Source organism: Rattus norvegicus, chromosome 7, assembly GCF_021556685.1.
Source record: "Rattus norvegicus strain SHRSP/BbbUtx chromosome 7, alternate assembly SHRSP_T2T, whole genome shotgun sequence".
Classification (NCBI taxonomy): Eukaryota; Metazoa; Chordata; class Mammalia; order Rodentia; family Muridae; genus Rattus; species Rattus norvegicus.
Window position 1 is genome coordinate 31,160,408 of NC_141540.1, and position 18,449 is coordinate 31,178,856.

General features: G+C 45.9%; 1 protein-coding gene across 6 annotated transcripts in view; it reads left to right on the top strand.

Annotated features, from left to right (window-relative positions):
• Positions 1–2,809: 2,809 nt before the first annotated feature.
• C7h12orf42 (similar to human chromosome 12 open reading frame 42) overlaps positions 2,810–18,449 on the top strand; it is a 189,532-nt gene continuing 173,892 nt past the window's right edge. For 2 of the 6 annotated variants that reach the window (NM_001439940.1, NM_001439943.1), the window contains exons 1-2: positions 2,856–2,931; positions 18,069–18,150. The gene's annotated coding sequence lies outside the window, so the exon portion shown is untranslated. Of the gene's footprint in view, positions 2,932–18,068; positions 18,151–18,449 lie in introns of all 6 variants that reach the window. The other 4 variants (XM_087558989.1, XM_087558991.1, XM_087558992.1 and 1 more) reach the window with 4 other exon arrangements.

Here is an 18,449-nt window from a genome sequence, read left to right on the forward strand (position 1 = left end):
CAGCAACCAGAAAAGAAGCTAACACAGGTCCTCCAGGCCAAGGATGAGCTCCTTCAAGGAGGTCAGAGCATAGAGGGCAGGATTTCGTCCAGCTTTGTTCTTGAGCGTTGGAAGTTCTCCCGCTGTGGGCTCCTGTATGCCCACACCTTAGCTGTTGTACACAATAGAGATCTGGGAGTGTCTTGGGATCTCCTGCATGTGTGATGCTTGGCTCCTTGTTTGTAGAGTGTGTAATTCCACAGGCCACTGTGTGGTGTTGGCCAACTCTAGAGCTGTTGATTCTGGTGTCTCAGAAGCTTTGGAAGTCAAACAGCTATTTTTGTCTCCCCTCAAAGGACTGACTGGGGATCACAGGATCGTCCCTTACCCTGGAAAATTCAGTCTGGTTGTCAATCATTTCCTTAGACAATGGGTATCATCAATCTCTCTGAAAAAAAAAAAAGCCCTACATTGATGGATTTTTTTTTCTGGAATATTCTAGCTCTTCCTGTCTGCTGCTAAGAGTCAAAAGTTGCCTTTGCTACAGAGAGCAAAGCTTTGTTACAAATAAAATGTGTTGCTCAGATTAATTTGCTTAGTTATCCATTCGGTAAGTATTATTTATGTAGTCGGCATTTGTGTGTACTGTGCTAGACTCTGGGGAGACAAATCATGGATAAAATAATGGATAATAAATAGTGAGTAAAATAGATAAGACACCTGCTCACGGACTTGTCGTCTTAGCAGGAAGAGACAGACCGTAAGAAAATTAAACATTGGAAAGAAGAGCATGCTGGGCCACTTGCAAGAGCGACATGTGGTCTTGGCCCCCTAGTCATGGATGTTTAAAGCATTTTTATTGACGATAGATCCTTCTCTCATACAATGCAACTCAACCAGTTTCCCCTCCCTCTGCTCCTCCCAGCTGCCCTTAAACTTCCCCTCTCTCCTATATCCACTCCCCCTCCATTTCCTCTTCAGAAAAGAGCAGGCCTCTAAGAGACAACAACCAAACAGAACAAAACAAGATAGAATAAGACAAAGACAAGGAGGAAAAGAGTCCCAAGAGCAGGCAGAAGAGTCAGAGACTCGCTCGCTCCCACAGAAGTGCCAAGCCAACAGCCACAGCGAGTACACAGAGGACCTGGTGCAGACCTCTGTGGGCCCCGTGCTTGCTGCTTCTGTCTCTGAGCCACGTGAGCCCTGCTTAGCTGAGTCCGTGGGCCATGTTCTCCTGGTGTCCCCCATCCCCTGGTGACTTTTGTAGTCTTTCTGTCCCCAGTCCTGGGTTGTTTTTTTTTTTTAAAGAGCTTATTAAGTATCGAGGACATAATTGCTTGATAAGAAAGTATCAATTACAACTTCCCTCACATTTTTTCTTCTCTCTCTTCTAGAGCATGGAATTCTCATCCTATTAGGGTGAAACCGTCGAAACACTAAAAGGCAAGAGAAGCGGTGTGTAAGCCAGATGCGCCGAGCCTCAGGATGACTTCTGGGCTCTTTATGCGAGTCCTACCTCTGTGTCTAAGATGGTGACCGGTAGACGGAAAACAGGTAAATGGACATTAGAGAATTCCGTTGTAAGTGGAGCATCCACTGGGATATGTATTTCATAAAGGTAAGTACTTTTGGAGACGGTAGGTCCTTAAAACATTTTTTTTGTGTGTGTGGATCAAATTAAAGAACTAAAATTTCATCGACGTTCACTTATATACCCAGGAAGGAAGCTAAACACTTAATAAGAACGTAATTGGGATTAAACTGCTTCATTCAAAGCAGGGACCATGCTGTCCCATTTTTCAGGTGAAGAACTGAGGCCTGAGAAACACAAAGACTTATCTGTCAGGGAGTGCTGTGATTCCGCATGAACACGACGCACGCAGTCCTTGGCTCAGAACCATGCCGGTGTTGGCGTTCGTGGAAGGCAGGGTTACAGCATCCGCCTGGTGCACTCTTGCTCCATCTACTCTAACCCTGTGACTTGAAAGCCTGTAACCTGTCAAACAGTGTGTGACCATGACAAACAGTGTGTGACCGACCGAAAGCGAGCTGCTGGCATTTGCATCTTTCGAGCTACAGCATGGGTTCTCAAAGGTCGTGACCTCTTTGGTAAACCTGTAGCTCCAAAAATCTTTACATTTCAATTTAAAACAGTTACCAACATTACAGTTACAGAGTAGCAACAGAAATAATTTTATGACTGGTGGGGGGGGTCACCACGACAAGAGGAACTCTATTCAGGGGCCACCGCATTGGCGGAGTTGAGGACCACAGATCTACGGGAACCCAGTGTCACACATTTTGATGTAAAATGGTTGCCACAAACGATGTTTTCTTGAGATACTTCATTTGAAAACAGCTTTAGAAAGAGGAACAGTCCCCAACAGTGTGTGCTGTGGTACCCAGGCCACTTTTGACCAGATTCACTGGTCACAGGGGCCCTGGTACCCAGGAGACATGCTTTGTGGGAAACAGATAATAGCAAAAGAGAGATCCCAAACTCAGACCCACAAGAGACCTAAACCTAAAGGACAACACCGGCCTCGAAGGCCAGAGCTGCTGAATGCAACTGAGCCCAGCAGAAAGCAGATTAGCTGCAAGGTTTCAGACGGATTACAACTAAAAATAAATATGAACAGAAACTTTACGTCCTGTCAGAATCAAGCCCCAACAAAAAAAAATGTGAAGAGAATATTCAGGAAAATTCAAGTCCCCTGAAACGAAGGATCTGTACAGGCGGTGACAGACGAGGGCAGTGAAGCAATCGCTGAGCTGGAGGATGTAGGTGGCATTGTTGCATGAACTTAACATTCTTGGCTAAATAGTCTTTACATCATCAGTATTATGACACAAAGCCAAGAACTTTCTAGGAGTTCACTCTGCCAGTCAAGTCTGCTGGGCAGGAGCCACGGTCCACCAGGGGCCCACTGAATGCTGAACTTCCCGTGACAGGTAACTGGCATCCGTCGCATCGGTAGGAACACAGTCTCCTGTTGTCATGTGAGCTGTGCTTCACCTTGCTGTGGGCAGGAGTGGCTAGATACGACCATTTTGAAGACTCGTGTCTTCATTACCCCCCGTGCTAGAGGAGTCTAGCAAGCCAGACACTAATACTTCAGTGTCTCATCTACGTGTTTCTTTATTCTTTCACAGAGTATGTCAAATGCATCATGAAAATTTTAACAAATGTATCCCTCAAATGACAGGTGAAAATGTCCTCCTCCCCGCTCCCCTGAGAGCATAGATCAGAGAGTCAAAACTGGTCTACAGGATCATATCAATCGTAGCTGAATGATTAAAGATAGAACGGGGTGGGCTTGGAAAAGAGGGCTTAGCAATTAAGAGTGCTTGATGTTCTTACAGAGGGTCTGGGTTCAGTTCCCAGCATCTACATGGCAGCTAACAATTGCCTGTAACTCTAGTTCAGGGAATCTGATGTCCTCTTATGGCCTCTGATGGCACCAGACAGACACGAGTTGCACAGACACACTTATGCTAGGCAACACTCATACCCATAAAATAAATAGAATAAAATAATTCTTAAACATAGAGCTATTTTCCTTTCTCATTACATGGACTTTATTGGTCGTGGTCTAGGCTGGCCTCAGGCTCCTTGTGTAGGTTCCAGTTGCATTTTTGTTGATGTGATAAAATGCTCTGACAAAGAAGAGCTTAGGGAGAAACGGGCTTATTTCAGCTTATAGTTCCAGGTCATAGTTCATCACTGTGGGAGTAGGAGGTTTGAACAGCTCACATCACATACCCAGTCAAAAGCTTTTCTGATTTTTCTCCTCTCTTAAATGATTTATGATGCCCTGCCTAAGGAATAGTGTCACCCACAGTGGGCTGGGTCTTTCCATACCAATTAACTCCAACAGACAACTTACAGGCTAGCCCAGTATAGATAATCCTTCACAAGACTCTCTTCCTGGCGATTCTAGGTTATGTCAAGATGACAAAGCTAATATTACATAGAAGATGGCTTTGAACTTCTGATCCTCCTGCCTCAGCCTGTCATGTGCTAGGCATGTTGCACCATCAGGCCCAGCCTCCTTCTTTATTGTATCTAATTTAGAACGTTATCTGTGGCGTGTACCACCGCACAAATGCATTGGTTTTATTCTGTAAGACATACTACTGTTTTCACTTGCGTGTTGTATAAAATGTTCGGAGTACAAGTTAAATTGAGGAGAGGCAACATTTTCACCGTCCTACAACAGTCGTGGTTAATATTTTGTATGTATTTTTAAAGCAAGGTACAAAAAGAAACCCACTCACAAAACGAATTTGGGTGATATTACTTACCTTCCTCTATCTTTTGGCTTTCTTTCCGTTTTATACCTACAAGCATTTATAAGCTTTGATGTATACTCTTCGTTTGTGATGTCATGGTTCTCTGCCACAGGAACTTTGAAGCTGATGGAACTTTTCATATATGAGGTGCAGGGAAAGGCACTGAGAGGCAGGTAGGAAGACACAGATTTGGTCTCAGCTCTCTCATGGTCTCAATTCCTTCAGCCGTAGAATGAGGGTGAGGGTAACAGCGTTTGCCCGGCTGTCTTGGGATGGGAAGTGAGTTGTTTTTACAGAGCAGGGTAGGATGACTCAAGGGGTGTCTGATGATGTGGGGTTTAGGCAGGCTGTCACGCTGTGAACTGTCTATGGTCTGCCTTAACCTTTAAATCTTAGAAAATAGAAGCCCCCCCTAGGACACATCGCAGTCTAAGCTAGACATAGAGATTTTAATGCATTTATTTATTAAACAGATTTCGTTCGTGGTACTAGCTGTTGAAACCAGGGCCTCATGTACGCTTGTCAAACCTCCCACCTCCAAGTTACAACCCACTTTTAAAGTTTAGGGTCAATTAAAAATCTCTAAAGAGCCAGTGGACCTGCTCAGTGATTTTCTTTTCTTCTGCTTTTCAACAAGAACTCCAATAGCCTGGGTGACTCTCAGAAGCTCTATGTGCAGGCCCAGGGAGGGTTTTGTTCTTGAATAAAACCTAAGGGTGGCCTTGACTTCTGGGTGGGAAGGGCAGAGATGGCTTCTAGACTCCAGTGATTCTGAGACTAGGGCATACAGTCAATGGCCCCCCAGAGGGTGGAGGATTCTAGAAATGAGTGCATTTTGATGGACGCCAAGGCTTCCTATCTTCCTGCTTTCTATTCCTCACGTAACACGGTGGAAAGGACTCACCCAAAGCAGTGAGTTTGGGAGTTGGGGGACAATCCAGGCATCTCAGTATGTCCAGTTCCCCAAACATAGCTCTTTGCTTTCTGCTGACAAGAAAGCCTGGTTTAGCCAGCTTCCCTCCATCGTAACAGCCCTTGACTGCCTCCCGCCTCGCAGGCCATCCTGACCCTCAGCAAGAGGGCAAGGCTGGCAAGCTATTGCACCAGCTAAGTCTCCTTGCATTAGGCAAGATGTTGACTCAAGTTGATGACCATCCAGGATGCCACAGGGCTGGTAAAAGAAAAAGGAGACCTGGGGGCTGCAGAAGAGACACAACCAAACAAACAAAGCCCAGAACTCTTGAGCAAATTTCATTGCAGCCTGGCCTAAAATCTAACTGCAGCATGATTCTTAATATGATCAAGAAGCTCCCCTATAAGACTGGAATATACTAATTGCTGTTTCAGAAATTGGTTTTTAGGCCTAGGCAGCACACAGAGCGCTCACCACCGAAGATGAATCCGACGGCTTGTTCCTACTTCTTTATTATTGGTACCGCGACTTTTTTTTCTCCCTTTCTTTTCAAAACAACCATCCGTTGGAATTGTCGGGCGATGTGGGAAAATATTGTGACAAACATTGCTGTTTACGCTTGCAGTGGGGGCGACTTGTTTTGTTTGCCTGGCCTGTTGCCTCTGCTACTCTTTTTCATGGCTGGCGGCTCCCTGACAGCTCGGATTCCTCCGCTGACATCTGTTATAATGAGAACTCAGACAGGAATAGATTTGCAAAATGATGGACTCACAATAGGACAGGAGCCGGTCCCCAAACTTCGCTTGAGATAAGCAGATGGGGTTTGAAACAGAGCATTTGAACCGATTAGGTCTAGGTGAACGCCTGTATTCAGTCCTCTGGAGTCATTCTGTCCCCAACTTTTGTCCCTCCGTCCTTCACCCTCCGCTTCCCCCGGGGTTGTAGACACGGAGGGTACTGATGGCATGGGGTGGGCTTCTTTTCTTCCTCCTAGGCTCTGTCCTGGAGACAGGCCCTTCCAGTCCCTCAAGCAGAAGCACGCTGGGCATTTACCCAGTGCCAACCACGGAACAACAGAGCAGACCCACCCCGCATGTCTCATAAAGGGAAGCTGGGGTAGCACATGGGGTTTTCCCACTCGCCACAAATGATGGCTGTTTGTGCTAGTTAACCTTTTCCAAGCCCGGGTCGGCTCCTGCTGGGAGGCAGGGGGCGATCTGGAGGGAATGAAAGTCTGGCAGACCCCAACGTGTCTTGCACGCCTTGGCCCCCAACATACACCACTGCCTCTTCAGAATACCAAACAATCTCGTGTGACGCGCTTCATAAGTCAGCCGGGCCATGTGCTGTTGACAGGTTGGATTCCGATGAGCTGCGGCGGCCCGTGGGGAGCCTCCGCACAACTTCCGGGTAACGTGAGGTCCTCGTGCTGCTCATCTTAAGCAGAGGATCTTCAAAAAAAAAAAAACAAAAACAAAAACAAAAAACAAAAAAACAAAAAAACAAAACCGACGAGGTGGGGGATATCCCATGCAGGATCCATCATTTGCAAAGACTTTGCACTTTTAAAGCCCAAGTTAACCTAGGAATACATATCTTAATAACTCATATCCTAAACTCATGCAAGTCAACTAGAGTGATCTTAAGAGAGAGATTCCCAAGATCCCTTCTGTGGTCCTCTGGGGGAGAATCTGGATGTTTTTGAGAAATGACATCTTCTAAGTTTTTTTTTTTTAAGGTTAATTGCAGAGGGAACTTTTGTGGAAGGGAACTTTGTGGATTACTTATGGGTGACACGCAGAAACGCTCGCTTTAAGATGGTGAGACTTCCATGCCCACATGAGGGGCAGATTTTGTCTCACCGTGCAGACAGCTGACCATCATTAAAAAGGCATCGGGTCTGCAAAATTGCAGGTTGAAATCTATTACCGCTGCTATGGTTCCTGTCAGCCGAATGCAGACCCCACTAATCCACTCTTAACGGGACCCCAGCAGTCTGCAGAGCTTCTCAAATCTCCCATCCCTGACTATCTCCAGCTGCCAGTCCAGACCTGTGGCTCCCTGGGCTAATTCAACGCCTGTCTGCTGATAACATACCATTGTTTAAGCTGTGTGTTTACCTGGCAACCGGTATCTGAGAAGCTGGTGGAAAGGATCTTTAGCCACAAAAGCTGTCAGCTGGGAAAGGCTCAGACCCTGAGGTACCAGGGCATTTATACAGGAGATAAAGAAAGGACTAAGATTCCAGGAATTATGTTCCAAGGAAAGGCACCTTCAGGTCGAAGCCTCGTGAAATCCTATGGACTGCCTCAGCACCCAGTGTCTGTGGTGTCTACAGGCACAGCCGCCATGCCTCGTAAAGAAAGAGTAACAAGTACAGGCTAGGGTGCAGAGTGTGTGGGTCTTTCTCTAGGATGCCCAGAGAGAGGTGAGAGGTATATGGTAGGTTGAGAATCATCTCTGTTTTTAAATCGTGTCAGATCTATTGATCTCAGTACCCAGACATATATGGGTTTCCATAAGGCCGGAGCTTAGAATAGTAAATAAGATTTGCATTAGGGTTTTGATGGAAAGGCCCATCTCTTACTCTCCTTTGGAAATGGCAAGAGCATACACCAAATGCTGGGAACAAAGAATGTGAACCAGTGACTGGAAGTTGTAAGTCTTGGCTCTGCTACTTAGTGGCTGTGTGACTTTGAACCTGTGTCTTAACATCTTTTAGCCCTGCTTCCTGTGGGAGCTCAAATACAAGCGGACAGCACCCGTCTCAATTACTGGAGAGTTAAACACAAGAATTCTGTTGTATTTGGCACAAAGTAAGTGGTATGTGTTGGGCAAAGGTCTCTGTGTACAGTGGTTTCATCTCCACAGTTGTACAAGTCAGAGATGCTTAGAACCTTTTAGGGTATCCTGGGGCCTTTGGGGGTGTGCCCCTCCAGGGTCTCAGTCTATTTCTCTGCTCTTTTTTTCTTCTCACCTTTGCCACTCAGAACTTCCACCATTTTCCTGACAAGATGGTCTCGTTTGATCTCGCTGAAGCTTCAGAACTGTGTGTCAAAAATAACTCTTATGTCTCAATATATTACCTCAAGCATACCATTATGGGAAGAAAGCTAACTTTCTATGGGTAGTCAACTGACTTAATTTTCTCCCAACAGTATGCCGAGTCTTGAATGTCATTTAATAGCTCATATGATATTGTCTAGAAGACGTTGGTACTAATTCTGTTTTATTCATATATTTTTATTTCTTTATTTTAATAGTTCTACGTGGAACCATTTTCTTCCTAAACATTTATTAACTTTTTTAACTTTAAAAGCTGTGTCTACATGTGCACAATGCATGTGTTTGTGTATGCTCGTGTGTGTGCCTGTGGGGTGTGTGTGTGTGTGTGTGTGTGTGTGTGTGTGTGCTGGGCATGCAGGAGGAAGATAGAGTTGTGTGTGTGTGTGTGTTTGTGTATGCTCGTGTGTGTGCGTGTGTGAGTGTGTGTGAGTGTGAGTGTGTGAGTGAGTGTGAGTGTGTGAGTGAGTGTGTTGTGTGTGCGTGTGAGTGTGTGTGTGCGTGTGTGAGTGTGAGTGTGTGTGAGTGTGTGTGAGTGTGTGAGTGTGTGAGTGAGTGTGTGAGAGTGTGCGAGTGAGTGTGTGAGAGTGTGCGTGTGTGTGTGAGTGTGCGTGTGTGTGTGAGTGTGTGTATGTGAGTGTGTGTGTGTGTGTGTGAGTGTGTGTGTGTGTGTGTAGGAATGAATAACTCTGGGTCAGTTCCCATCTTCCACCTTGTTTGAGACAGAGTTTCTTGTTTACTGCTACGCATGCCAGGCAAGCTTCTGAGGATTCTCTCATCTCTACCTCCTGTTCACTGTGGGAGTGTTGGGACTACAATAAACTACATTCAGTGTCTCCTGGGTGCTGGGAATCCCGGATCTAGTTCCTATGCTTGCACAGCAAGTGTTTGATCCCCTGAGCCACCTCCTTCTAGCAATTGTACCTTTTCTTCTAGTAATGTGCAGGCTTATGGGCTACCGTGTTTTGATACATGAGCACAATGTGTGATGGTGTTCGCTGATGAAGGCCACCGACATATTTGTCACCCCAGATGTATAATTTCCTACTGTTCGTCACAATTCATTGAATGAAGTGTTTTCAAAAAAATTTTCCCCCTTACATTTTCTCTTCTTGATTTCTTGCATGAGATGTATATATATATATAATGTATATATATATATATATACATATATATGTATATATACACACACATATGTGTGTCTATATCCCTGTTTGACACTTATTAGATGTTCTAATTAATTAATTAACTAATTAATCCAACCTTCAATCCATCCATTCATTCATTCATTCAATGAAATCTGTAGTATGCTTGTAAGAAGCCAACATTACGTCAGAAGTAAACATAAAACCCGTGTCTTCTGGGAGTTGCCAAGTTTACTAGAGACCTCAGGTGAGGGAGCTGCCTTTGAGAATCTGGACGTCCATAGTGAGAATTACTAGTCGCTAGTTAACAGGATAGAAAGGCCGAGTCTTACTCAGCTCGTGTTCCAACTGGGGCTCTGTCCACATAGTCCTTCCCCGGAAAAGTTAAAAAGTTCAGGAGTAGAAGTGTCATCAGCTCACTGGGCAGACAGAGGAGAAACATTTGGTAAGAGGCACCCAAGCTGCGTTTTCCTATCGGTGTAAGTCAATCTGGCACTAGGAAGACACCTGTCTATTAGCGAGGGCGACATCATCGTCTAGTGGTTTTCAGGTCCCAGTCCTGCCAGACTTCTCCCCTCTGACGCCTGTGGGTAGCTGTATTTGGAGGCTTCCTACAATTGGCATGTCTATTACAGCAAGTACCAGAAAACAGTATCACAGTAGCGTGAATGGCAAGAGCACGTTAGCTCATCTGTAAGAGGCGCGAGAGAATCCGTGTGGTCTATTGCCACTCTGTGGTCCTTAGCATCGTCTCCTCAAGGTTGCTCTCAAGCTCTCGAAACATCCCAGCTCTCAAGAGCAGGCGTGCTCACGCCTAATGGTAGAACAGAGGCCATTTCTTCCCACGTATTTCTCTTTGTAAGGAAAGACATCCTCTGGTAGATCTGCCCTTCCGTCCCATTGTTCAAATGGAAACATAGAGCAAGTTCAGTGAGTCTCTGATGAGAGCAGGACCAGCAGGCTGTTAGAATTCAACCAGTATTCTTGGGGGAGAGGAAGGAAAGGGGAGATGATGCAGGGAATCATCAGTGCCAGCTACACTCAGCCAGAAGCAGAAAGGAAGTCTGGGATTAGATTCTGCTCTGCTGTTCGATGGCCACGTGACTTGCCTGCTCAAGCTGCTGTAAAAAAATGCCATAGACTGTGTGCATTGAATGACACAAGCTTATTTCCCTGCATTACAGATGCTAGAGTTCCAGGCTGAGGAGTCAGTTGGTTAAGAAGAGAAGGAAGGAGGGACAAGGGGAGGAAGGGGCTATGCGCGTAACTTCCTGTGAGAGTCAGGTTGGATAGGGTCCTGCTCGTATGATCTTACTTAACTTCATTCCCTGATACTGAAAATACTGTCACGCTGGCCTTCAATGTATGAATTTGGGGGACATGGCTTAGCTCACAGTATTGGGCAAATTACTTCTTTAAGTTTTTCTTTCTTTCCTTGTAAATAGACCCCATTTTAAAACCATCCGAGGGTTAAAACAACGTGCGTGGTCAAACGCATCCAGAGGCTTCCGTTAAGTCACCTTTTGTTCTTCTCATGCCATTTTCTGAGATCAGAGACTTCACGCAGTGATGGCTTTCCAGAGCGAGTCCTGCTTCAACAACTGCACTCCCGTAAACACGGGGGAATCAGGACATGCTCCATTCTGCCTGCGGGTACAAGAATACGGTTAGATTAGGGGTCTCCTGTCATTTCTGTTGTAAACGGAGGGGCCTACAGAACACTCTGGAAAGCTGAAAGACAAAGCAGGGGTCTGGGTTCTTGCAGTTTCTGTAGGTGGCCTCTAAATATTTGACTGTCAGAGGTTTAATTTTCTACAATTATAAGTTGATGCCAATAAAAATATTGATATTTACCCTTATTAATAATACTCATATTTTATAACAAGATCACTGTGAAGATTTTATAGATTATTATATACCATACATTATATTTTATATTATATATTAGTTATTATCCATGGGACATATATGACAGTGCCAAACTTCATTTATTCTTATTATTATAATCCTGTCATCCATAATGAACAGTATGAACCAAATCTTTGCATATATTAGGACAGAGTCCTAGGCTAATTGAATTACTAGGTCACAGGGCAGGTGGCGCTCCACTTCTTTGAGGTTCAATACTTTTAGATAAGCGATAATTAACAGGTATGCTTTGTGACTTAGCATTCTTTAGATGCAGGAAAAGACAACCTAGATGCGGGCCGGACGCAGGTACTGTGGTCCAGAGTTTTCATTGTGACTGTGACATTGCTAGCTTGACTGGAAACTTTCCCTGGGGAGCTGTCCTGTAACTGCTTCGGCACTGACATTCAGTCCTCTGTGTTGATGGACCTGGGAACCTTACTTCTCCTCGTTCTGCCCCTTAGCGGCCATTCATCATGGCAGACCCTGTCAGGGAATGGCCCGCTGCATTGTGACAGATAGATATACTTACTGAATTACACATGCAAATCAGCCAGGGTTGATTGGGTCCAGCTTCGCTGTGTCACTACAGTCATTCTGACAAGTGACAAGGTTGATGACTGCCTGGGGCTGTGGGGGTGGGGATGGGGTACGCAAGGCTGGCATTTCAATGGAGGGTTTGCTTGGGGGCTTCTGTGCTTATGCAAGCAGAGGAGGGTAAGTGGAGGCACGGCAAACAGCTCTCTCTGACTTTGGGACAAAGGGACACACTCAGAAAACGTGACCATGCATTTCTCACGTGCAGTCCCTTGGCACTTTTAGAAAGCATAGCTGGAGGCAGTGGCATTCTACTCCTGCTCTCTGGTTCCTCTAGGATGCCCAAGATGCCTTCTCTGGTACACGGAGTAGACTGGCACAGCCGTGGGGACGCGGCGAATGGAGCTTGTCTCCGCTCGAACCTCCTTTTGTAGATGAGCTGAAGGCCAGAGAGTGGGTCTGATAAAGAGCAAGAGGTCCTCAGAAATCACTGGCCGGAGAAGTCAGATTCTGCTCTACCTTACTTAAACCTGCTTAAAGCGAGCAGATGATGGAGTGAGATTGGTAGGGTGAAAAAAAAGTCACAGACCGGGATTGAGTAGTGGTGGTGTTTCACACAGAGTCCATGGCATAACATGTCCCCAGCATGTCAACAGAATTATGTGGCAGCAAGGTCTCACAGGTCGCAGTCCTGGACTTGGCTAAATCCCTTGTCTCTAGCCTCGGGCAAGTTTCATAAACGTTGAAGATCTGGTTTTTTTTTTCCCCTTTGAAAATGGGACCAAATAAATAGGACGATTGTTATAAAATTGGTAAAAAGTCAGTCAATTAATTAATTAAGCTGCCAGGACAGGTGTGTGAGATCACGTCCTTGTGTGTGAGAGATCGTATGCAGGTGCTTGAGGCCTAGAATCTGTTACTAATCAAGTTTTCTTTTATTGGCTGTGACTCCACACGGTGGTCCGCATGCTCTGAGAACGCAGCCTCTCTTTGTGACACGAACCTGATTTGCAAGTGGCCGAGGTGTGTTGTCTTCACTGACAGAGGGCACGTGAGGGCCAGAGGCTATTTTAAAAATATAGGAAGGATTTCAGAATGAATTTCCATTTCATTAGTTTCCATAGGATCTTTGCATATTAGTGAACCAATGGAAGCACAGAGCCATTTAATCCTGTTGGCAAGGTATGGTGCTCAAATAAGTTATCCCAGGCCCTCGTGATAGCCCCACAGTACCCTCAATGACTGTGAGTCATGGTCTGGACAGAACTCTCGGTGAACATCTTTAAGACAGGTCTCACGTATCTTAGCCAGTGACCTGAGGCTTGGTTAGATGGAGGAGATGGCCCGGAGGTACGCCGTTAGCTCTTTAGATTCACTTAAATCTCACCATCTTGCCAGTCCCTCCATCTCTGAGGTAGGTGACTTTGTGCTTGTCTAGCTACAAAGCATGCCAGCTATGATCCCCTTTCAAAGTCCTTGTAACAGTGGATGTGGCTTCATGCTGCTTATGGAAGCACAGACATTATCTGTGGGAGTGAGTCCCACGTGTGCTGGTCTCTGCTACCCAAATCACCAGGAAGTTGTATCTTTGCAAAGCTTTGGATGAAGGCCTGTTGACTGGCAGCCCATTTTGGGAGATAATTTTAAGACAGAAGGAATAAAAGGCAATCCAAGACTACGGCATTTTGAGCTGGAGGGGAGGGGGGGCTGTTGCATGGACTCTGAGGAAGCTGTATACACTGTACCTCAAATTTGTCCCTTTAGACATGAAAGAAGGGACATTGTCATCAACCCCCATCTCCCAGTGCTCAAGGGTTTTTAATCTGTGGAGGTTAACACCCTTTCTCTTCCAGGTTTGTACTTCTGTCACAAGGCCTGGGATGGAGAGAAGGAACTGCAAACGACTTAGATACAGCAGTCATTCAGGGCTGTCAGGTGATGCTGGGACAGAACCGGTACCATCTAAAGGGCTGGGTCAGGAATGAGTGCCTTAGCCTGTTATTTTATTTTACTTTACCATGACCAAACTTTGACAAGGAGCAATGTAAGGGAGAAAGGATTTATTTTGACCCACAGTTTAAGAAGGGCTACAAACCATTGTGGCAGGGCAGATGTGATGGCAGGATCATGAGGCACCCTGTCATGTTGTATCTATGGTCAGGAGGCAGAGAGCAGAAAGGAAGGAGGGCTGGGCTGTGAAATGTGAGGCTCTGCCTCCTAATGGTCTCCACCCACCACCCCCAGCCCAAACAGCGCTACTAGCCGGGGACCAAATGTTCAAAGACATAAACCCACAGGAGACGGTTCACAGAAATGCTATAAGTAATAAAATAGGTTAATTTATGCATTTATTCTGCTCACGATTCTGTAGGTAGGGAAGCCTACAAGCATGGGGCTGAGGTCTAGAGAGGTCATTCTTCTAAGCGAATGTGTATAAGACAAGAGACAACTTAGGGCTGAGGGCTGTGCTCAGTCTCTTGTCAAGAGCCCACTCTCCACGTAACTAACCCACACCCAGAGAATGGCATTCATCCATTTCTGAAGGCGATCGTGGGATCTGGTCTTATTTTTTGGAGTTCTCTTCTCTCAGCAGCCACCGTTTCAACTCAAGGTTTAAAAAGAACACTACTTGCAAGAAATGCTTAGTCCAAGACTGGTGAGCAGGCTCTGAATAATTCCCCTTACGTTTTTCTCACTTTCTTGGGCTGTGGCCATTGCGTTCTCCAGTGGGTTTCAGATTGCTTATAGAGAAACGTAGAGTACTTGAGTCGAGAATCTCTCCCCTGGGTATGGCGCTAACTGAAGTGAATGAGCTCAGGGCAGGCTGTAGGTTTCAGCCTGTGGTAGAAATATGGCCTAGCAAAATAAAGGCACTCGCTGTCTGTGAGAGGAGCGGGAAGGAGGCAGTGTGGAAATGAGCAACATTCTCGTGACTTAGGAGGGAAGGATTCATGGATCAGCCTGATGTTTCAATCATTAGTTTTCCTTTTGATCACAAGAATTATTTTGTGAGGGAAGTAGTCCTAGTAAGGTCTACTCACTACAGAGGGAACAAACAGGAACGTCCCAACAGTGAGGGTTTCGGTAAAACAGGTTCCTGGCTCCTGAACTCTCCCCTGCTACAGTCCCAGATACATCCCTATACCTGGGATCTGGCGCTATCTTGTTCCCTTCCAAGGGACACAGAGGCAGACAGTCTAGATTCTGTTGCTTTCTGTCCTTTGGGACCCTTGTCCCAAGCCTTGTGGGTTGTTTATATTAAGTGTCCATGCTCTATGTAGGAAAGGTGCTTGTCTTATAACTCTTTCCTTCATCCCAAAGACGGGGTGATCTCTTCATCCTCTTTCTTCTGTCTAGATTACCTGCTCCAGTCACCAGTGTGTGTGTGTGTGTGTGTGTTTAAGTGTGAGTGTGACTGTGTGTGTGTGTTTGTATGTGTGTTTAAGTGTGAGTATGACTGTGTGTGTGTGTGTGTGTGTGTGTGTGTGTGTGTGTGTGTGTGTGTGTACCTGTGTGGAGCTGGGGTAAGGGTTGGTGGAGAGGTAAAAGGACTTCCTAGGACATAGGACACAAAGTTGGACAGCCTCTTATTCCATTCAAGCAACATCCTGGACTCACCTTTCTTTCTCTGTGAGCCTGATATCTATTGTGTGCCTAGTGTAGCCCAGGTTTCTGGCCTCATTTCTAAAAATACTGTCCCATCATCTCTGTGAGAAACGCACCATGCCTTCTCTGCAAAATGTGGAAACAGACGTCTAGGGCTAAGAAAGTTGCCTGAGGGGGCTGGGGATTTAGCTCAGTGGTAAAGCGCTTACCTAGGAAGCGCAAGGCCCTGGGTTCGGTTCCCAGCTCCGAAAAAAAGATCCAAAAAAAAAAAAAAAAAAAAAAGAAAGTTGCCTGAACGTCTATAATTTCCCAGTGGTGGGGCTACAACTGCATTTTTAGCACGTAAAGCATACTCACTGAGCTGGAACTAAGCTACCATTGGCTTAGCACACAGCATAAACTATCCTGTACAGTGAGCCGGCGTTTTAGGACACAGTAAAGTCCTACTTGAAGGACTACTTTTAACCCGAGGCTGAAGGTACAGAGTTTACATCTCAGAAGGGGCTTGGGTTCATATCTAGACTTTCGTTTTCTGAATGGTTCTGAGTAAATCACTTAAACAATCCTCATATTGTGAACTTGGGAGGAGGGGTGCAGGCAGATGTGTGGCTGGGCTCATTAGTTGGGTAACCCCCATGAGGCACAACCCAACAAGCAGATATATATGAGGAGCGGCAGAGGCAGCATGGCTGGGGTTGGAATCAGACTTCTGGGCGTGGTGGGGGCAATGGTGTCTGCTGTGTCTGGAAAAGTTTGTTGGCTGGCACTACAGGGATGGATGTTGGGCATCATGACGGTGATGTTCACTGGAAAACCCAAGGGACGGACGGAGATCCTGACTGGAGGACATCAGGATGTGTCTTCCCACAGGTTCTGGGGGCTACCGAGTGCCTTTTAATGAGCTTTTCTACCTAAGCTGGCCTTAGGAGAGTCTGTCGTTTGTAACTAAAGTCCCTGGTGATACAGCAATTGACCGATCTGCCTAATTCGTGGCTTGGAGTCCACACTAATGTGTTTATCTTTTTTTTTCTTCTTCCAATTCTGTAGTTTCTGCTGGCCTTCAACATTACTGCGAGGCTTCTGCTACACCTTGATTATGATGGTTTTTCTTCCTCTTTTTGGTTGGTGATGATTCTTAAAGGGCGAAAAATGGAATTATAAACACTTCATTCGACTCTGTTGTTGCTGGGCAGAACATCTGAGTTTCGAGAGAGTGTAGTGGCTGCTGCTGCTCACGTTGTGACAACTGGGAAGCAGAGAGAGAGAGAGAGAGACAGAGAGAGAGACAGAGACAGAGACAGAGACAGAGACAGAGATACCGAGACATGACATACACCTCAGTGACAGTGACCTACTTTCTCCTGATGGGCCTCCCCTGCATTTCCATCTATTAGTGCCCCATAATCCAGGCCCCACTCAGGAGCCACACTATCTGTACACACAAAGCTCAACACACCAGAGAGAGACACTACACATAGAAGCTGCAACAGTCTCACAGCCTATATCACTTGTGTGTGGGAAGATCAAAATTCAAAATGGCACACTATGTATTCATCTGCTTAACTGTTACCCCCTCCCCTCCTCCAATCTTAAGCTTATCCATTGTAAGACTGTAAGTCAGGCACTGTCCATAGGCAGGCTCGGATGTCTGTGTGTCCTTCAGTTGCTCCCTGAACCACCTTGTCGTCATCAACCAGTCCCGTGCAGTGGGAGAGCCTGCATCCTCAAGTGTGCCCAGCAGGGGAGGGTCTAGCAAGGCCAGCAAGTGTGTTTTCTTTTCCTTCCTATTGTTTATCTCCCTTGGCTGAGTCCTGGTTTCCTCTGGACAGCCAAGTCTGTTTATAGAGTGTTATATGAATGTGAACCTTTGCTCTGCTGTCTCCGGAGTTCCCACTGACTTTCCCTCCTAAGTTTTGTTTTGTTTTGTTTTCGAGTGTGTGGAATTTCCGTTTTAACCCTTTGAAAAGAAGGCAATTTATATAAAGTCAAAAAGAAGTTTCTCTTGAACTGAATAGCTGGAGAGTATTTCCGATTTCTATAGGAAATGAAAATTAAAACTCTTAAAATAGACGGTCATTCTATTTTGCATGAATCGCCCCCCTCTACCCTCCCTCCGCTAACCCCACTTTCTCACTCCAGAGAAACACTGTTTATTGAATGCAGTCTTGTACCTAAGACTCGTGGTTTGTCTGTCCGACGCAGCCCACCGCTGGACAGTTGGCAGTTTGAAAACACCGTGTTTGCAGCTTTACTTTTCTGGACTGCCCTCCGGAGCAGTCAAAGGCCTCCATTTGCACTTCACTGATGAGGGGCCGGGCACAGAAGGATTTAGCATTTGAAGCTCAGATTCAAGTCCAGCGTGCGGGAATGGAACACAAAGCAGGGCTCTGCATTCATTATCACTTAATTATCCAGCCAGGCGGGGTTGCCAAAGCTCTCCTCCCTCAAGCACAGTCTGTACCTGGGGCTTTTGTTTTTCTGAGAGTGACACTTTCTTCTCTATCTTTAAACTTGAGCCTTGCTGTTGCGAAGAACTCAGAAGCCTGGTTCCACCACCCTCCTCCCTAACCGGCTCCCGTTTTAGTTTGAGACCCTTAACCTCCCCGTTTGTCTTTCTCCACTAGGAGTTGTTCCTAAATTCGAAACAGCACGCATAATATTTGCTTTTACAAGTATCGGACGACTCGAAAGATGACCGAACTCGGGGTATGACTTCTTGATTTCGTATGTAGGTTTAAGATTCACTACCAGAAAGTCTGAGAACGATGACTCACATTGAGTCCAGAATGGAGAGCCTTTTAGTCTCAGGACTGTTGGTGTTCGAGTCGGACAATTCATTGTTGTGTTTGTGCAGTGGAGTGTGGAGGGAGTCCGTCCTGTGTACTGTAGAAAGGTTAGCAGTATCTCTGGCCTCCACACACTAGATGGCAGTGTCGTGCCCGCTCTGCCCGTCAGGACTACAGAAAGCCTCTGCAGACACTTTACTTAGCTCTTGGGTGGTCTAG